General features: G+C 42.8%; 2 protein-coding genes and 1 pseudogene across 3 annotated transcripts in view; 2 read left to right on the top strand and 1 right to left on the bottom strand.

Annotated features, from left to right (window-relative positions):
• Window positions 1-20,804, bottom strand: part of Cdk5r1 (cyclin dependent kinase 5 regulatory subunit 1) — a 76,960-nt gene that overhangs the window by 4,533 nt on the left and 51,623 nt on the right. For both annotated transcript variants that reach the window (XR_002384199.2, XR_002384198.2), the window contains exons 2-3: window positions 17,216-17,340; window positions 3,321-3,374 (exon numbers count right to left, since the gene is read on the bottom strand). The gene's annotated coding sequence lies outside the window, so the exon portion shown is untranslated. The remainder of the gene's footprint in view (window positions 1-3,320; window positions 3,375-17,215; window positions 17,341-20,804) is intronic.
• The window catches only part of Myo1d (myosin ID), a 300,654-nt gene that overhangs the window by 234,759 nt on the left and 45,091 nt on the right, over window positions 1-20,804 (top strand). The window lies entirely within an intron of this gene.
• On the top strand, window positions 4,511-6,878 carry LOC121141426 (annotated as a pseudogene).

Genomic DNA, 20,804 nt, shown 5'->3' with positions numbered 1-20,804 from the left:
ATGTGCCTGGTACCCTCACAGGTCAGAAGAGGACATCAGATTGCCTTGGAACTGGAGTTAGACAGTTGTGACCAGCCGTGTGGGTGCCGGGAATCCAACATAGGTCCACTTGAGCACAACCAGTCATCCTAACCACTAAGCCATCTCGCTAGCCCTAGATTTAATATTCCTTATTTTGAGTATCCTTTTAAACTTAGGTCCAAAGGAATGTCAATTTTTCTATAATTGCCATGTACTTTGTTTTTTGTTGTTGTTTTGGTTGTTTTCTTGTTTTTGTTTGTTTGTTTTTTGAGATAGGGTTTCTCTGTATTACTCTGGAGCCTGTCCTGGCACTCACTCTGTAGACCAGGCTGGCCTCGAACTCACAGAGATCCACCTGCCTCTACCTCCCAAGTGCTGTGACTAAAGGCATGTGCCACCAACACCTGGTTTTGTTATGTACTTTGTAATCCTGGGAAAATCCTTCAAATGTTATGAGATTATTTTAGATCTAATCATTTCTTCAAAAAAAAACAAAGCAACTAGCTAACCAGTAAATTCACAAAGTTTTCATAATGAAAAAAAAAATCAGCCTGATTCATGGTAAGACAGAATATTGGGAAATGAAGCAAAGTGTCGGATCCCAGTCTCAGGGAATAAGATGTGATGACTGGAATGAAGCTGGGCGTGGTGGCTCACACCTTTGATCCCAGCACTTCCAAGGCAGAGGTGGATCTCTGTGAGGCCAGCCAGGTCCACACAGTGAGTTCCAGGACAGCCAGGGCTACACAGGGAAACCTGTCTGAAAAAGAAAAGACTCTGACTAGAGTATGATGAGAAAAGAAATGTAGATGTAAATGGAAAAGGACTGCAGTTTTACAGTACAACATGACTCAGCAGAGTCCTTGTCAGGAAAAATATCAGGAACAACTTGTTAAAAGATATCATATTGCTTGCTAACTAAGACAAATGAAGAAACCCAGGCCAGCTTCACTAAATTATGCCATGCAGATTTAGGAAGTGTTCACATCTGAGCCTTCTTTGACTCGTGGTATGCCTTCCCTGGTTAGCAATTGTGTTGAATTAACAGGACCAATAAGATTAAGATCTGATGGGAAATCGGTATCACAGGCTCTGGTCCTGACTGCCTGGTGGCTAGCTCTAAGTCCTGAGCTCATCAATTATTTCTGTCCCACGATTTATCCAAATGAAAAAAAAAAGCTGAATCAGCTATGCACACCTTTAATCCAAGCACTTAGGCAGAAGCAGGCCAGTCTCTGTGAATTCAAGGCCAGCCTAGTCTACACAAGTTTGAGGACAGCCAAATCTACCTGTCTCAAGAAATTTGTCTGACTTATTTTATGTGTATGTATTTTTTAGATTTATTTTATGTGTATGAGTGTTTCTCCTGAATGTATGTATGTGTACCAAGTATGTCTGGTGCATAAAGACACCACAGGGAAAGTCTAATCCCCTGGGGCTGGAGTTACAGATGGTTGTGAGCCACCATCTGGGTGCTGATAGCTTAACCTTGGGCCTCTGGAAGAGGTGCCAGTACTCTTAACCACTGAGCCATTTCTCCATCCCTTGTTCTTTCGTTTTAAATATTGATGTATTTCTATCTAGAGTAGGAAAAAATGAAAATAGGCTTTATAGAATGTGAATATCCTTTTTTAAAATGTATGTGTGTTATGTGTGGGTGTTTTGCCTGCATGAATATCGGTGTACCATGTAGTGTGTGATGTCCTCAGAAACCAGAAGATGGCATCAGATCCCCTGGGAGTGTAGTTACAGACAGTTGTGAGCCACCATATGGGTTCTGGCAATCAAACTTGGCTTCTCTGGAAGAGTAGCCAGTGCTATTATCCACTGAGCCATCTCTCCAGCCCCCCCCCCCCCGTGAATACACTTAATACTGTTGAACTATACATTTTTAAATGACTTAGGTGATCAAAAGTAACATACAAGCCAGTGTTAGTTAGCTAGCACCATAGAAACAAGAAAAAATCATGTATTTGTACTTGTTTCTTCAGTCTCAGTTACATCTCAGAGATTGTATGTGGTAATACAAAAGCCAGCCTTCTCCATCTAGCATGCTCTAGCAAGGGGAGAATGTATAATTCGTAACAGGTTTATGGGAGGATAAAGAAGTTAGTGTAAAATACAAAGGTCAAGCAAGCCTGGTGGTGGCAGCACACACCTTTAATTTCAGCACTCAGGAGGCAGAGTCAGGCAAATCTCTGAGTTCGAGGACAGCCAGGGCTACACAGAGAAACCTTGTCTTTAAAAAAACAAAAAAGGGGGGTGTTCTGTTGGGTTGGAGCAATGACTCAGTGTTTAGGAACACTGGCTTCTCTTCCAGAGGTCCTGGGTTCATTTGCCAGTACCTACATGACAGCTTACAACTGTCTGTGACTCCAGTTCCAGGGAATCTGACATCTTCACACAGATATACTTGCACATAAAATTATATAAAGAAATTATTAGGGGGAAGAAAAGCACAGAGGTCAGGGTACATTTTTAGTCAGGCCTAGGAAAAGGTCATCAAAGAAAGTCTTGTTTGGGCAAGCTCCTAAAAAAAACAGTCTCTAAAGCATAGGCTTCTTTCTATCCAAGGTGACGTCACTAGAGTAAGATTTCTGTTTGCCCTCCTTCCTCAAACAACCAAAAACAAGTATATGAAGCAATGGCTTTCAAGACTAGATATCAGGAAGTGAACGACAATAATCCCTGAACACAGAAAATGAGAGTGGATTGGCCTCTGCCCCAGCTTCAAGTCTTGAGAAAGTAGCCAGGCCATGATACAGGGAAGGGATATTAGCAGAACCTGTGAGCAGGAGAGACCAGGGTGGCTCTAAGTCACAGGACTCTGACAGAAAGGACAGACACACAGAATAGAATTCTGGGGCATAGAGGGAACTGGGATTGACATGTGAAGCAAGCTTGTTTCTAACTTAAATTTTAAAAAAGGAAGAAAAAAAAGAATTCTGGGGCTTGGCGAGGGTTCCTTTTAGGTTATGGACTGTGAAGCAAAGATGTATAAGAAAAGTACCCAAAGATGAAGAAGGGATGATCCAAAAGATGAGAGGTGCCAATGCCCAGTACTCTCAGACAGTGAAAAGCAGTGTCTGTCCCAACAGTGAGACTGGGACACCTCTAGTGACCAATGGCGTATTGAATGTTAGATACAAAGGGGTTTTCCTTTAGCAGTAGAAACTAATTGGCTCTAGACCAATTACAGCTGTGGTCTTTGCTAACAAATCTTAAACTCTCCAAAGAACTAAATTATTTACAAATAACCACAACCCATTTTTTAAAATCTATATGTAATATGAACTTACCTAGCACCAAGTTCACAACTTCTGCATTATGAATCCAGCCAAAAGGTCTTGGGCCTGCAAGGAAAAAAAAAAAGAAAGAAAGGTACAACTTGTTATGAGAAGAAATAGCAAAGGAATTGACCTAAGCAACCATATATGTTAGAAACCACTATCAAGGACATAGAAGCAATTACTATGACCATGTTTAACAAAAAGGTGAAATCAGAAAATACAAAAGCAGTGGATGGGTTGACAACACATTCAGCAGTGCAGAAATGAAGCTCAATGAATCTGAAGACCTAACAGTAGAAACTGCCACAAGTGAAACATGGTGAGAAAGTGGGATCTTGAAAATAAATGGATCACCAACTGTTAAATGACTTCAGATGGCCTAAAAGCATGTGCATGAAGTTGCCAGTGGACCAGGGAGAGCAGAAAGGTAAGTGAGTAGCGGCTAAAATTTTCCAACCTTGGTGAAAACTTTATAAACCACAGATCCAAAAAGTTCAGTGAAACTCATACACAAAAATAATAATGAAAAGTATAAACTCATCACAGTGAGGTGTCTCAAACTTAGTTATTTAAAGTAAGGTCTTAAAAGGAACCAGATGTAAACACACTATATACAGAAGAATAAAGATAAAGATACTGGCAAGCTTCATTGGAAACACTGTAGGTAAGAACAGTAGAATAACATATTTAAAGCACTTCCATAATAAGCAAAAATGCTAACATGTTTTGCAAAACATCAGAATACACTTTTTGAGTACCATAGTGCTGTGTCATCGTCTAATCTTTATAACTATTAGAAAAAGTTTCTAGGTCCCTATCCTAGTGAAATCAAATTAGTGATAAAGAGATATTTTTAAAAGCCTCCCTTTTAAAAATGGAAGTGGGGGGGGGGCAGCTGGAGAGATGGCTCAGAGGTTAAGAGCACTGGCTGCTCTTCCAGAGGTCCTGAGTTCAATTCCCAGCAACCACATGGTGGTGGCTCACAGTCTCACAGCAATCTATAGTGAGATCTTGTGCCCTCTTCTGGCATGCAGGCATGCATGGAGGCAGAGTGTTGCATACATAATAATAAATAAATAAGTAAATAAATAAATAAATCCTTTTAAAAAATTTTAGCCAGGCAGTGTTGGCACATGGCTTTAGTACCAACACTGGGGAGACAGAGACAGGAAGATCTCTGTGAGTTTGAGGCCAGTCTGGTCTACAGAGTGAGTTCCAAGACAGGCTCAAAAGCTACACAGAGAAACCCTGTCTCAAAGGGAAAAAAAATGGAAGTTGTGCTGAAGATGGCTCAGTAGAAAAAGCCTCTGTCATGCAACTATGAGGACCAGCGTTCAAGTACCCAGGACCCTCATTAAAGGAGGTAGACGTGTCAAAAGATTACTCAGCCAGTACAGTCAGTAAAGGTGCTTTCAGCCAGTCTGTATTCAGAAGCCATGGGGTGGAAGACGGTTGACTCCTGCAAGTTATCCTCCAACCTCCACGTGTGTGCCATAACTTGGGCACACCCTCACACATACACACAAAATAAGTAAGTAAATATCAAAGAAAAATGTTTTTTAAGCTGGATACAGAAGTGTTCTAATCAGTACACCTCCAGCAAGTTGGGAGGCAGAGACAGGAGAAAACCTGGAAGCTCTCCAGCCAGTGAGCCTGATGTGTGCAACAGTAAACAAGAGACTGTCTCAAAGTGGAGGACAAGGATCTGTACTGAGGTTGCCTATACTGCACACACAAGCATATACACACACTAAATGCACATCATGCACACACAATAATACAGTTCCTCCCAACCATAAAATTATTTTCATTGTTACTTTATAACTAATTTCGCTACTGTTACTCCAACTCTAGGGAATCCAACACAACACCCTATTGTGGCCTCCCTAGGCACCTACACACATATGTACATACCCACCCATGGACAAATAATTAAAAACAAAAGACAAATGACATTCTCCAAGTTAATCCATGGATCAAGGAGGAAATTAAAATTAGTATTTTGAACATGAAAATGAAAACATTTCAATTTCATGTAATGTTGCTAAAACAATACTTATGTAGAAATATATCATTAAATGCCTAGATTAAGAAAAAGAAAGAAAAAAAGATTTCATATCAATGACCTCAGCTTCCAAGAAAATTAAACCAAAGAAAGTAAAAGGAACAAAAAACAGAGTAGAATCAGTGAGAATAGAAATCAGAAAAGAATGTAGCAAAAAATAGAACCATGTCATCAGACTGATGAGAGGAATAAGAAAGCAAACTCCCACCAAGCATTCAGGAGGCAGAGGCAGGTAGATCTCTGTGAGTTCAAGACCAGCCTGCTCTATATAGCGAGTTCCAGGACAACTGGAACTGTGTAGAGAAACCCTGTCTCAGGAAAAAAAAAAAAAAAAAAAAAAAAAGCAAACTTCCAGTGTCTGATATAAGTTCAAGCATTTAGGAAACAGGCAGGTAGATCTCTATGAATTTAAGGCAATCCTGGTCTACAGGACAGCCAAGACTACAAAGTGAGACCCTGTCTTTAAAAAAAAAAACAAAAAAACAAAAAGCCTTTCCACGCTGCCCGTTGTTCTTGATTCCTGTCGTAACTTAAAGGGAAACTTATACAATGTCCTGCAGATGAAGGAGGAAGATGTCCTCAAATTCCTTGCTGCAGGAACCCACTTAGGTGGCACCAACCTTGACTTCCAGATGGAGCAGTACATCTACCAAAGGAAAAGTGATGGTATCTACATGGTAAATCTGAAGAGGACGTGGGAGAAGCTGTTACTGGCAGCCCGGGCCATCGTTGCCTTTGAGAACCCCGCTGATGTCAGCGTTATATCCTCCAGGAATACTGGGCAGCCAGCTATGCTGAAGTTGCTGCTGCCACCAGAGCCACTCCAATTGCTGGCCATTTCACTCCTGGCACCTTCACTAACCAGATCCAAGCAGCCTTCCAGGTTCAAGGCCTTTAGTGGTCACTGACCCCAGGGCTAACCACCAGCCCCTCACAGAGGCGTCTTACATCAACCTGCCCACAATTGCTCTGTGTAACAGACTCTCCTCTGCGCTATGTGGACATTGCTATCCCGTACAACAATAAGGGAGTTCACTCAGTGGGTCTGATGTGGTGGACGCTGGCCCAGGAAGTACTCCACATGCATGGCACTGTCTCCCATGAGCACCCATGGGAGATAATGCCTGGCCTTTACTTCTACAGAGACCCAAAGGAGATTGAGAAGGAGGAGCCTGCTGCTGCCAAGAAGGCTGTGACCAAGGAGGAATTTCAGGACAAATAGATGGCGCCAGCACCTGAGTTCACGATTCTCAGCCAGAGGTGGCCGACCAACACCTGACTGGGAAACCATGTCTTAAAAAAAAAAAAGCTTCTGGGATCTTAGGTACAGGGAAGTATGCTCAGCTAAGAGAAAACAGTGCACTCACTGTAGTAGAAGAAAACAGCACGACAAAAACAAATAGTCTGGTGTTGGTGGTGCACACCTTTAATCCCAGCACTCAGGAGGCAGAGGCAGGCGGATCTCTGTGAATTCAAGGCCAGCCTGGTCTTTAAGAGTTAGTACCAGGACAGGCTCCAAAGCCACAGAGAAACCCTGTCTCGAAAAACCAAAAAAAAAAAAAAAATATATATATATATATATATATTTGGAAATAGATAGTCTGACTGTGTTCTGAAAGCAGTGAATCATCCTTGGTGGCAAGATCAGAGGTTATAGGAAGGAACATGGCCAGAAATACTAGAAAGATATCTAGGATTAACCATGCAATCAAGGAACTCGGAGGTAATATAAATGAGCTTGAATTTATGCCAAAATGGAAATCACCACATAGAGAAAAGACAGTGAAAGGAGAAACCAAACAGAACTGTAGGCAACAATTAGAGGCAATCAGAAAGGGAGAACACTTCAGGGAAATAACATCTCAGAAGAAGAGAAAGATATGCCCAGCCTAAAGGAAGTGGGTGGGACACACACACACATACACACACACACACACACACACACACACACACACACACAGTAACAATGCTGCCCTATAGAACTGTGGTATATGTGACTTGTTAAACTAGCTAAATGTGGTTGGGTGATTAAAATTGATTTAAAAAGAACTGAAGAGGGGAAAGAGAAAAGAAAAGGTACCAGCCTCTCTGTTCTTAGTTCTGTGATGCAGACCCACAAGTTTAACTTTTATATTGTGCAAATTCAAGAACATCAGCTCTAGGTGTGTGATCTGTAGGCGAGAAGCTGCAAATGAGGTGGGAGAAGTGTTCTAAATGTAGCCAGGGGATGCTAAGTCCCAGATAAGCAAGGCTCTGTGTCATATTAAGGGGAAACAGGCATTCCACAGCTGAGCAGGCAAACCCGGAGAAGAGGCAGTAACATTTTCCTAGCCTTACAACATATGTGGGGATTCTTGACAGCCTATCCGTCATGAGGCTCACTTCCTGTGTGACCGATTTGGTTGCGATTTAATAGAGCTCTCATGGGTTTTTAAAAAGAAAAACAGGAAAATTACCAAGTATCTTGCTTTATATATATGAGATTCCAAGGTCATTTTCTGATAAGTTCAGGCTCTCTGGTTACCTCTAGGGTCTCTTTGAAGCCTGTTTCTGAATTTTGAAAGTTCCATCTATTGGATTCTTCCTTAGACTGTACTTTCCAACTCTCACTGGTAGAAGGTAAATCCCAGACATCATTGTGTGTGACTATTCCTCGAGTCCTTAATAAATAGATGCATCATTGTCAAACAATAGCCATGTATTTAAAAGCAAAAAATCCAAACCAGAAGGACAACTTCAGTAAAAGGAAAGGTTTAATAATCAATGTCTGGGCCCTGACAAATATGGATGAGTTGCTAGATGTTAATATCCTATTATCTCATTCTGAGTCACATAACCTTTCTGAAAAAGAGGTAGCAGGAAATCAAAGCTGATATTACATTAAGAAACTATAATGCTGGGCATAGTGGCCTGTACCTGCAGTCCCAGTTAATCAGGAGGCTGAAGTTATATCACAAATTTGAGGCCAGTCTGGGCCACAAAACAAGACCCAATATCTCAATGAAAAGCTAGGGTGTGACCTCAGCAGCATGTCTCTTAAGCCACTGTGTCTGATCAGCTTTTGACATGTATTTGAGAATTGTCCTTAAAATTGTCACCTTTTTCTAACTATTATAGATTATAACAGATTATAGTTAGAAAGTCACGGGTGTCCTCGGGCAGGCCTGGCAGGTGTCTGTAATGCAGATTCCTAGATATGTCTTTTGTTGTACCTTCTCTACAGAGAAACAAGGTCTGGAGACCCAGGTGCCTTTAAACATGTAGCCTTGTGGTTTAAATACTTGCCTTCAGTCATTCTGCTTGGTAACTGTGTAGCAAACAGGCCATGAGAGCTACTGGCAAGTGCTGCAGTATTCTTTGGGAAGACAGTTACTTTGACAAGTTTCCCCTTCCTTCTCCCTGACTCACCCTGATCTACCTAAAAAGGGCTAATTTTATTTCAATTTTATCCTCAGGTTCTATTAGTGGGTTCTCTCTAGTAGGTAGTAAAAAGGAAGCATGGGGAAGGCTGGTAGTGGCTTTCAGGTTTCTGAAGACCTTGCAAAAGTTCACTGTCTTCACATCTCTCCCATGAGAGCATTGATTTGACTGCAACCCAAAATAACATGGTACTGCAGGTGATATACAGGGTGGGACCTATCTAGCAAATGCCCTGTCTTCTTTCCCATTACTATGGGCATGATGACAACCATGGACAGATTGTCACTAAAGAGTCTTCCTAGAAATTCTAGGGACTGCATGATGAATTTATTCCTAACCCCTCTCCCCCAACCACACAGTCATTTCTCTGAAGAGCAGGATACAGGCAAACATCAAAGAAACAGGAATCCTTAAGGAAAACAGTCAGGAGAAGCTGACCCCACCAGAAATGATGGAAGAAGACCTTGGGTTTTACCCACTAAAGAGGAAAGAGGGTGCTCACTTGCTAGAGAGGCTCCCCATGTCAATGATAGATTATACCAGCAAGGTTAGTTTTCATTAAGTCATCCCTAGAATATTTCTTTCCTTGTAGGATATAAACATCCTACACTCATACTCCATTTAACCTACTTGAACAAAATGTAATATAAACAAATGGGCTTAGAATAAAATATCCTTACTTTCTATTGGACTCATCCAAACTTTCACCAGTAAGTGAAAGGATACAAAGTAGGTCTGGGGATATAGCTCAGCTGGTGGGATGATGGCCTAGCATATATAAAGCCCTAGTTTTGATCCCCAGGACTACACAAGCCTGATATGGTGATGCACACCTGTAATCCTAGAACTCAGAAGGTAGAGACAGGATGATCTGAAGTTTAAGGTCATCCTCAGCTACATAGTGAATTTGAGGCCAACTGGAATATATGTGTTAAAGGGATAGAGGACAGCTAAGATGGTTCAGCAGGTAAAGATGCTTACCACTAAGCCTGAAAATCTGAATTCAATCTCTATAATGAGTGAGGTAGAGAACAATCAAGGAAGACTCTTGATGTCAACCTCAGGCACTTACACATGCACCCATACATATACATATGCTCATAATACATGTCAACTTACATGCATACACACACATGCATACTAGACATACATATACACATAGTGCAGAGAGATACAAAATAAATAAGATGTAAGAATTTGCAATCCCAGATGCCTGCCTCACGATCTTTTTAATTTTAAAGAATCAGACTACATAGCAAGGTCAGTTAAGAATACTGAGATTGGCCGGCGGTGGTGGCGCATACCTTTAATCCCAGCACTGGGGAGGCAGAGGCAGGTGGATCTCTGTGAGTTCGAGACCAAGCCTGGTCTACCAAGCGAGTTCCAGGACAGGCTCCAAAACAATACAGAGAAACCCTGTCTCAAAAAACCAAAAAAAAAAAAAAAATACTGGGATTGAAGCTACAGGAAGGGCATTTGACCTGGATCAAAAGGAGCCTCAGATTTAAATACACGTGCTATAAAATGAGCATTGGGAGCAGGAAGTGCTGGATGTGAGTTAAAGATACAGGTTAATGATAACATGCATGAGGCCACTTGCCTCACATTGCCCAAGACCCTAGAATCTATCCCAAGCACCACCACAAAGAAAAGAAAAAGGCTGGAGGGAAAGTAAGAGTGCTTTTAAATGTCTTCAATTAAGGAAATGGGGGGGGGCTGAAAAATCAGTTTCTTACAGTCTCTTGTTGATGGAGCAAAACTTAAGGATGTAATCAAGGTAGCAGAACCACTCAGTGATGGTGCAGACCTCTACAGAGGCAGGTGGATCTCTGAGTTCAAGACCAACCTGGTCTACAGAGAGAGTTCCAGGACAGCCAGGTCTACACAGAGAAACCCTGTCTCAAAAAATCAATCAGAGAGAGAGAGAGAGAGAGAGAGAGAGAGAGAGAGAGAGAGAGAGAGAGAGAGAGAGAGAGAGAGAAAGGATAGATAAATTGGTTAAAATGTAGGTGAGGTGGTTATTAATGGTAGAAGCCTATCTGTCACTAAAGGAACTTTCTGGGCAATGGGTACAGTTGATAAATAAAGAGTAGCATCTATGTGCAACGTAGTCAATAGAGTTAACCATGAAAAGAATTAAAAATAAACATGGGCCAGGCAGTGGTGGCTCACACCTTTAATCCCAACACTTAGGAGGCAGAGGCAGATGGATCCCTGTGAGTTTGAGGCCAGCCTGGTTTACAGAGATAGTTCCAAGACATCTAGAGCTGTTACACAAAGAAACCTTGTCTCAAAAAAGAAAAAAAAAGGCATAGTTTAAAACAAGTGGGAAAGAAGGTATCAATGGGTCAGAGGACTTGCTTTTCATCTGCTTCTGCACCCTACGTGGGTTCCTTTGCTAAGAGCTAATAAGGTAATGCTTTTAATTACCTCAGCAAAATCACATGAACTGGATGTCAAGAGGAAGTGCTTTCTGAGAGCCCAAAATTAATTCAACAGGGGAAAAAAGGTTGAAAGTATTACTTCTTCACAAGGTTATTAAAAATTTCTGTTTGAAAAATATTCTAGAAGGTGCTAGTCAATATGCTATTGATATCAGAAGAAAGGTTTAATTCCTTTCTTGAGCTAAAGGCATTTCATTATTTCTAATTCAAACCCTATCTTTGTCCTGCCATCTTCTATAAAAGAGGGGATTAGCCATCCCAGATGCCCAGAGTTTACAGGTTTCTGGGACATTTGGCAAACCTAGTGAAATCAAGAGTTCCTGGATAGGTGAAACAGGAAGCAGGCCGACAAGGACATTAAGGACGTCCCAGCAAGAGGCAGACCATAGGGAAGGCTGCAAGTATTGACTTTAGCTAAAGCTTTATGATGTATTTATTGTCTGTTTTTTTACCAACCAAGTTTTCTTTCCCCACCTATCCCAACCCTACCCCCTTCCCTCCTGATAGCCTCTCTCCAGCTCAGCCAGCCCTTGAACACCTCTCTCTAAGGCACCTTTGCAAGCATGGACGGTAGAAAGACCCCAAAGATCCAAGCATTGAGGCACACTCATGTAGAGTCCCCACACTGAGGAACTAAGGCAGAAGGGGGGCGAGTTGATCTTGAAAAGATACCTTTGGGGTCTTTTCTGAGCACTGTTTCAAGTCATATTTCATCAGGAGCCATTCTCAACTTGGGGATTTCTTTCCTTTTCCTTCTGCCCCCTCAGCTTTACTGTACCCTCTGCTTCCCCTTTTGCTCAAGCTTCTCCCTCTTGCCCTCTTCCCATTTAAGCCAGCGTGCCTTTTCCAGCCTCAGATTTTCCCCACCTCCTCTCCCTTGCCTTAACTCCCTAACAGCAGGTGTGGGTACTGGATAGCTTCATGGCAGTATTTATAGACGTGTGCATGTACGTATGTGTGTATGAGTATATATGCAGTCTTACAGTACATGTGTATCTTTGCACTTGAGTGTGTGTGTACATGCAGGTGTGTGTGTGTGTGTGTGTGTGTGCATGGATCTGTTGTATGAGGTTGGAAACAAAATTATGTTAAAAACACACAACCTGGCTGGGCGGTGGTGGCGCACGCCTTTAATCCCAGCACTCGGGAGGCAGAGGCAGGTGGATCTCTGTGAGTTCGAGGCCGGGCTGGACCAACAGCCTCCAAAACAGTACAGAGAAACCCTGTCTCGTAAAACAAAACACACACACACACACAAACACACAACCTGGTCTACAGAGACCAATAGTTAACTTGATACCATATACCCTCAACTTTGGCATTAGAGAATCCAAACAGAGAATCATGTCAAAGTATAATTTCATGCTACTGTAGATTTCCTTGAACTTGATAGCAGAGGCTTTGAAAGCAGGTGTGTTAGAAGAGCCTTAGAATGTGTGGTGGTATTACAGTGTTATGAGGGTTGAAAGTAGGAAATGACCTTGCTCCACATTTTATAACCAAGGAAACTTGATTAGATGATCAAAATCTGATTAAAGGGTAGAGGGCTTCAGATCTTTACACATCCTTAGCAATACCAAAAAAATAGAAATATATTTGACCTCTAAGTTCTGTGTGTTGGTGTAACTACAGTGGCATTGGGTGAGGGATTCTGACATTGGTCAGATGTAAGTGGGACTCATCACTGGCTGCTTAATTACAGCTGTGGGTTTAAAGACCTCCAGGGGAAGATAATCCACATTCCCTTGATGATCCATTTAATGACTTCAGTATCCCAGGGAGCTGGGGAACTTTGTTCCTATTTCAACCCCAAACTCCCCTACTCTGCTTTATTCTGGTTCTCAGGGACTGTGGGAAGTAGCTCTCCAATCCAGAGACTCACCCTATCCTCTCATCTTCTCCCTCTCCTTCATTCTTGGACTTTGGTTTCCGGCTCTCTACTAAATTCAAATTATGCATACTACTGATCCACAGCAGTTGAGAAGCTGTGAGAGGTGACTGTAGAACTGTGTTTCCTTCCTGGCTCTGTAAGGAACTAGAAATGAAGATTTAGCTAGAGAGGAAGAGTTCCCAGCTCTAGTTTCACCTCTGCAGAGTTAGGGCTTGGGAAGAGGAAAACACTGAGAAAAGGAGTTGAGCTTCCTAGAAAGGCATTGCTCACAACAGTGGGAGCTCAGCTTCCTGGGAGGGCATTTCTCAGACAGTGGAAACACCCTTCCTGGGAGGGCAGTTTTACCAGTGGGAAGTGACATTCTCAGGTCAGAGTCTGGGCGTGGCCTTTCACTCCCTTGGGAAGTCACCACCTCAGGAAGTAGGTTAGATAGGGAAGGGCTACCTAAGACAATCACACGTGTGTCTTTTGTGCCAGGTGCTAGCAGAATTAGTTATGCTGGTCTGAGAGCACCACACTGGAGTTAAATATGGGAGCCTGTGGCCCAGTAAAATTCAGAACACTTTTAAGATTAGTCACTGCTTAGCAGGGTCTGGCCTAAAGCACAGCTGTCCCTAGTGAACAATGGAAGCGAATTGTAGTTGCCTGCCTGATGTCTTCACCCCTGAGAGAACAGATTGCTCACAGAAGGTTATGTCTTCTGCACATACACATATGTGGAAATGAGTAGAAGTTTCTGTGATACCAGAACAGTGAGAGGCTCTGTCATAAATGCTTACGCACAACACACACCTGGCTTTAGCTTTTGTGTTATCTAGCAATAGTTTTATTGTCAGCTAACATTTGCCAAACACATAGAAAAGTTGGGGGTGGTCAGGGGTGACTTAAAGCCTCCAATCATAGCCAGGTGTTGGTGGCACACGCCTTTAATCCCAGCACTCGGGAGGCAGAGGCAGGCAGATCTTTGTGAGTTCGAGGCCAGCTTGGTCTACAAGAGCTAGTTCCAGGACAGCCTCCAAACCACAGAGAAACCCTGTCTTGAAAAACCAAAAATAAAAAGCCTCCAATCTTAAGAGCTTACATGTAGAGAGGGCACCCTGCATAAAGGCATCTAGGACACAGGAGCCCAGAACCAGGCCCTCAGCTCTGCCTTGAGGCTGCCCGGAAGATGGGTGTAAGTCATCCACATCTGGCAGGGAACTCAAGAAAGGTGAGGCCTGGCCACACTCATTTAGGTGGCAATAGTCAAAAGGAGGGAAGTGAAGTGCAATTGTCAGGCAACTTCTGTATAAGTGACTACCAGGGACAACCCAACACAATTAATAGAACTATCTCCCTTAGTGACAATGTCCCACACATGACAAATGCCATAACAAACTAACTTGTACAGTGCACTAAGGAGAGATGGTAGGTTACTATTTTGTGTTCTAGAAAGAGAACTCTCTCAGCCATGAGGAAGACAGTTTGCAAAGGGATGAGGCTAGAGACTGCACCAAATTGTGTAGGTCTCTGAACATATCTTAACCTTTTATTGCCATTATTTGTGTGTGTGTGTGTATGTGTGTATGTGTGTGTGTACATGCACACACACATGAACTCACACTCATGGTGAGCACATGGAAATCAAGACAGCTCTCAGGAGTTGTTCTCCTGCCATCTTGTCTGATCTGGAATTGAATTTAGACCTGTTCACAAGTGTCTATAACCACTAAACCATGGCCTGTATCTTAACTTTTTTAAGATCTTATAATTTTCAAAAATACTGGCTGCCTGCTGCCTGCCTATCAACTTGTCTTTGGGGTAGCAGAGAGTAGTGGGGGTTAGTGGGGCTGTTTGTTTGATACCACAAAGAATTCTAACAAGTACTTGAGGGAAACTTCAGTTTTGTTGAAAAAAAGGTAACAATGCCAACCATCTCTGATCACCCAGATTTAGGTTGGAATTTGCATGATCATCATCTAGGAAGCTGCTACTGGCCATCACTGTGACACACCCATCACTGTGACACGCCTTTTGAATTGTTTTGATAGCTATGCAAACAGGTTTTACCATGCCACCCACACTTCTTATTAGAGTCTGTGAAACTACGGAATATATCTCTGGGATGGATGACTCCCGATAGGGGCGTAGTCTCTGAAGCCCAGAACTGAGGTCCTCAAACATGGCAATGGAAGACATGACCTTTGATACAGAAGGCACACTCCATAGAACACACATTTAAGGTGTCCTGTGAGTGACCACGTACTCCTGGCACACATACCTTTTTACAGGGCTGTATGAACTTGATAACTAACAGCAAAGACAGAAAAAGGACTCCACAGTGGCCAAGGCATCTTGAAGGGACGAGCTATTCTAAAGCCAAGCCAGTAGCATGTTCATCCTGAAAAGTTAGTGTGACATGTCAGAGGCCGAGGTGGCCTTCATCTGTCTGTTCCTGCCTTACTGAATAAGGACCCTTGGATCTTCTGCATAGCCTTTTCGTGCTGTTTCCTTTTGATGAACTGAGTATAACCATGGTTTTTATATGTATGCTTCCTGGGCTTCATCTAAGTGGCACAGTGTAGGGGCACGCTGTAGGGGCTCAACTGATGGTTTCATCATGGTTACCACAGAACAGGCTCTTTCAAGGTCCCTGCACTCATTCACTCCCTCACTGAGCATATTCTCTTGAGCAAAGTTCCTTTGCTGAACATTGTTCTCTGCTCTGAGGTGACTACCCTGAACAAAATAGTAAGATTGCCATCTAAGGATGCCAAGACAAAACACTCGAATTCAGCTTCATTTTCTTCTCCGGCTAATTTCTGTCTACCTCCACCTTGTGGCCCTTCTCAGGAGCCCCTTACCTAGAAGCTACTGTTTCCTTGACAGTTATACCTGAGAACCCAAAATCCAACAGCCCAGTCTTTTCTTATATCTACCCCTAGGCTCTGGGAAGGGGACCCTGTACAGGCTTGGAAATGCACTCTGTCCTCCAGCACGGCCCTGCTGCTCCCCACCTCAGACTCGAAACAATATAGTCCTTGCCTGGGGTTGTAGAAATATCAGACGATGTGTCTGGTTTAGCACACATCTGTGTTTGCTAACAAGTTTTAAAGGAGAAAAACCAAGAATAAGACCACTTTTTTCTTTCTTTTTCTTTTTGATATTGACCCATGATGCTCCTGCCTCCACATCCCAAATATTAAGATTATAGACATGTGCTGCCATGCCTGGCCCATAGACTGCCTTTAAATATCTTTTTATAAATTTATATTTGAGATTCAGAATGAGTGATTAGCTTATTAGAAATGCTTTCTGTCATTAAGGTGACAACCACAGTTAGGGCGTTATTATTTTTGAGCCCACTCAACTTTGTTTCCAAATAAATGGGTCAAAAAGTATTTTCCTAACTGAGATTGGATTCAGTTAAATTTCCAACTAGATCACTCCTCCATGCCAGGCTTTCTTTTGAAAGAAAAATTGTTCTGCTACACTTGTTTATTTGTGTGTGCATGTGCCACCCCCCAACTTCAGTGAATAAGGTATGATCTGGTCATGCCATAACTCCACAGTGTAGCCTAGCCTGCTCTCCTTGGCATGTGGGGCTTCCCCTATTCCCCCATCATTTCCTTCCTGCACCACAGAACCCAGGTCTCCATGGTTCTTCATTACAGCTTGAGCTCACTGTTACATTTCCTCTGGTTTATAATCACCTTTAGCTTGTCATCTCCCCATAAATGGGCCACAAGTTTGTGGAGAGCAGGGTGCATTTTGACTCATCCATGGAACCTAGCACAGGGCAGCATCCTCCCACCCAAATTTGGGAGGACTTGGAATTTACCGGGCCAAGCCCGACACACCAGCACTAAACTACTAAGCACGGGGTGTCAGAGAGGAAAGAACAAGACGGGGTTCTGACTCAGATTTCCCAAGATGATACTGGGCAGAAAGCTGACAGAGCCCTGTCTCCAAAATGCAATAAGTAACTAGAAACTTCTGGCTGACAGCCCCCTGCTCAACCTATTTTGACTGACTAGCAAAGGGAACAAGGTGAGAGGCGAGGGGAATCGCACCATGTGTCACCTGGCTCAATTCACAGCCTCACCTGAGCTCCAGTGCCTGTGGCAGCTCACGTCATGGGAAGCCGGAGTTGCAACAATGCAGTTCTTCTCTGTGTCATCTCCAGATGGCCAGTGGGCAGGTTGGAGGCAACACACCACCCTCCAGATCCTGCCGGAGAAGTTAAAGCAGATTTTATTCAGTTGCTGACACACCTAGGTCCCTCACTACTTTGTGTTCCCATGGATTGTTTAGCTAGCAAGAATTGTAGATAGCTTGAACATAGTTAACCCAAAAATGAACTAAAAAACTAAGCACACTAAATTGACATTAAGCTGACAGGTAGTAGTTGGAGGTGTGATTGAATATCACATGTGCAGTGAACACCCAAATATTCTATACCTCACAGAGTGAAGCAGACCTTTAATCTATGACAGTTTGAAGTGGCACCTGCTAGGGATCAGGTACAGGTGCTGAAGGAGGACACAAAGCCAGGAACTCATGTATCCCATGTTGCCAAGGACAACTAACTTCTGATCTCCCTGCCTCCACCTCCCTGAGATTATAGACATGGACCACCATCCTTGACTGATCCCACGTTCTTAAGCAGTAGGATCTCAAAAACCTTGACAATAGAGACTGGAGAAATGCTTCAGAAGTTAAGAGCAGTTGCTGGTCTTGCAAAGGAACCAGGTTTAATTACCAGAACCCACATGGTGCCTCACAGCTGTCTGTAACTGTGGTTCCAGGGAATCTGAGACTCTTCTAGTTTCTGTGGGCACTGGCACATACATAGTATACATGTAAGCAAAACACTCACACATATAAACTAAAAACAAATAACTCAAACGAATTTTTTAAGAAAGTCTTGGCATCCAGGTAGTGGTGGCACACACCTTTAATCCCAGCACTCCAGAGGCAGAGGCAGGTGGAGCTCTGAGTTTGAGGCCAGCCTGTTCTGCAGAGCTAATTCCAGGACAGCCAAGAGAAACACAGAGAAACCCTATCTCAACAAACAAACAAAAAGTTTTGGCAGCACTAAATGATTTCTGAGCACACAACAACCAAAACCCACCCAAATTCAAATGTGTGGTGAACCCAAGGTGTTTCTGGCTCTGCCTTCCTGAGGATCATCACACTGTTGTCAGTTCTGTGCTGTGTACAATGTGTATACCTCGCAGGTGCGTGCCATCACAACATACAATGTCAGTGACTGCTATCTGAAACTCTCTGCCTCAGACTCAAAACTTGGATGCAATGAATTACAGTGTTTCTACTATACATGCAAATTTTCTGCTCTTGGAGAAACATAATAGAGACAGGCAGTGATGGTTCATGCCTTTATTCCCAGCACTTGGGAGGCAGAAGCAGGTGGATCGCTGAGTTTGAAGACAGCAGGGCTACACAGAGAAACTGAAAACAAATTTTTAACATTTTCCTAATATTGTTTCTTAGTATGTGAGTATCAAATTAGTATATCTTTGGATTCTATTGCATTAAATTTTTGATTTTTTTAATTTGCTATTAAAATGTATTATTACTTAAGAGGCTAGAGAGAAAGATGACTAGCAGCTAGAAGTATTTATTGCTCTTGGAAAGGAAATGAGTTCCATTTCTGGCACGTACATCAGGATAGCTCACAATATCCTGTAGCTCTAGCTACAGAGGATCTGACGCCCTCTTCTGGCCTCCATGGCCACTGCACCCATGTTCACAGATCCATAAACAGACACACACATACTCATGCATGCACACACACACATGTGCACGCACGCACGCACACAGACACACACACACACAGAGGCACCTGTGATGATCAGAAAATAGAAAATGAGAAAGGCAGGAGTGCCAGGATTGGAAATGGTCTCTGTGTATAAGTACAGGTGCCTGTGGAGGCCAGAAGAAGGCAGTAGATGGCAGATCCCCTAGAGTTAGAGTTACAGGCTGTTGGTTGTTAGTTGCCCAGTGTGGGTGCTAAAAACCAAACTTGGGTCTTCTGCAAAAGCAATATACACTCTTAATCACCAAACCATCTCTCCAGCCCCAAAGCTCATTTTGTTAATTCTATTCTATTCATGAAAATGAAGTAAGAAACAACATGAGTATCTGACCAGCCTTAAGGTCAAATTTAAATGCTTGTAGGCATGCACACTCATTCACACACAAATACATTCATTCTGTATGTGAAGTACTTGGAGAATATGAACAGATGATAGTAGCTAGTACTGTGTTTGCTTCAGGCATACATGCACTAAAACCGGAGCAATACAGAGCATGAACCCACGCAAGGTCCCTGCCAGGATCTAATCAGAACACTGGACCTATCTTAATTCATATAAACCTCACAGGCCTAGGAGGTGAATCTTATCTGAAGCATAGAGAACTGAAGTCATCTGTTCAAGGTCAGAGCTAATCAGGAGAGACAAGAATTCAGTAGGTCTGGCTACAGCATTCTAACCCTGACACCTTTTGCCAAAGACTACACAGTCTCTGGGATATGGACTGCTATTATTAAAAGCACAAGTAAGATATGTAGAACAGAAGTGCATTTTAAAATAGAAAATGAGGAAGACAGGAATGCCAGGCTTGGAAACGGCCTGTTTGCTTTGGTCTCCTTGGGAAATCATTCTGTATCAAAGCAATGGAGAATCTTGGAGGAGCTTTTCCTTCATAAAAGAAGTAGGTTTTGGGCACCTTGCTGTTGGCAGACCTGTTACTAACAGTGAGTCCTCAGACAGAGAGCAGTTGTTTGCTGTTTTCAAATCACAGACGTGGGCATATGATGACACCTTGCTTATTCTCTCTTTATCCTCAGTGAAAAGTCACTAACAAAATGTACTTCCATGGTGGAAAACGAAATAATTAATCAGTCTTGAAGGACCCTCTTTACTCCTAAGAGCCACCACACTATGAGTTTAGCTACCGACTGTCTAATGCCCATGGTTCTCTCCAGTCTGGTCATTTCCAGGAACTCAGTGCAGAATTTACTATTGGGACCAGGATAGACCTCGACTCCCTGTCTGCTGCTGTTGGCTGTCCCATCCAGATAAGCTGTGTTAAGTCACACTGACCCACAGACCAAATTTAATTCCCAATGGGGATAGTTTTCATTTTTAAAAATGTGTTGAGAGGTGGTAGAGTGATAGATCAGTTATTAAGAGTACTGGCTGCTCTTCCAGAGGACCCAAGTTCAATTCCTATCACCCACAGAGCAGGTCACACCTGCCTGTAACTCCAATTCTATGGATCTGACACCCTCACTGAGACACACATGCAGCCAAAACTCCAATGCACATAAAATTAAAATAAACACTGACAAAATTTAATGTGTTGAAATAAAATAAAGCCAGATAGTTGGTGGCACACACTTTTAATCCCAGCACTCCAGAGAGAGGTTGGTGGATTTCTGTGAGTTTGAGACCAACCAGTTCCTTACAGAAGGAATTCCAGGACAGCCAGGAGAAACCCTATCTTGGAGGGGGAAAAAAGCCAATGTTTTTAGACACCTGAAAATTGCGTAGCATTCAAGTCCAGTGCCCATAGATAAAATATTATACAGAGGTAGTCAGACCCCATTGTGTATGACCCAAAAGACTGAGCTAGGGCTAGTGACTAACCCAGAACTAAACCATCAG

Source organism: Mesocricetus auratus, unplaced genomic scaffold, assembly GCF_017639785.1.
Source record: "Mesocricetus auratus isolate SY011 unplaced genomic scaffold, BCM_Maur_2.0 Super-Scaffold_100007, whole genome shotgun sequence".
Classification (NCBI taxonomy): domain Eukaryota; kingdom Metazoa; phylum Chordata; class Mammalia; order Rodentia; family Cricetidae; genus Mesocricetus; species Mesocricetus auratus.
Note: the sequence above shows the minus strand (reverse complement) of the source record. Positions and strands in the feature narration are given on the sequence as shown.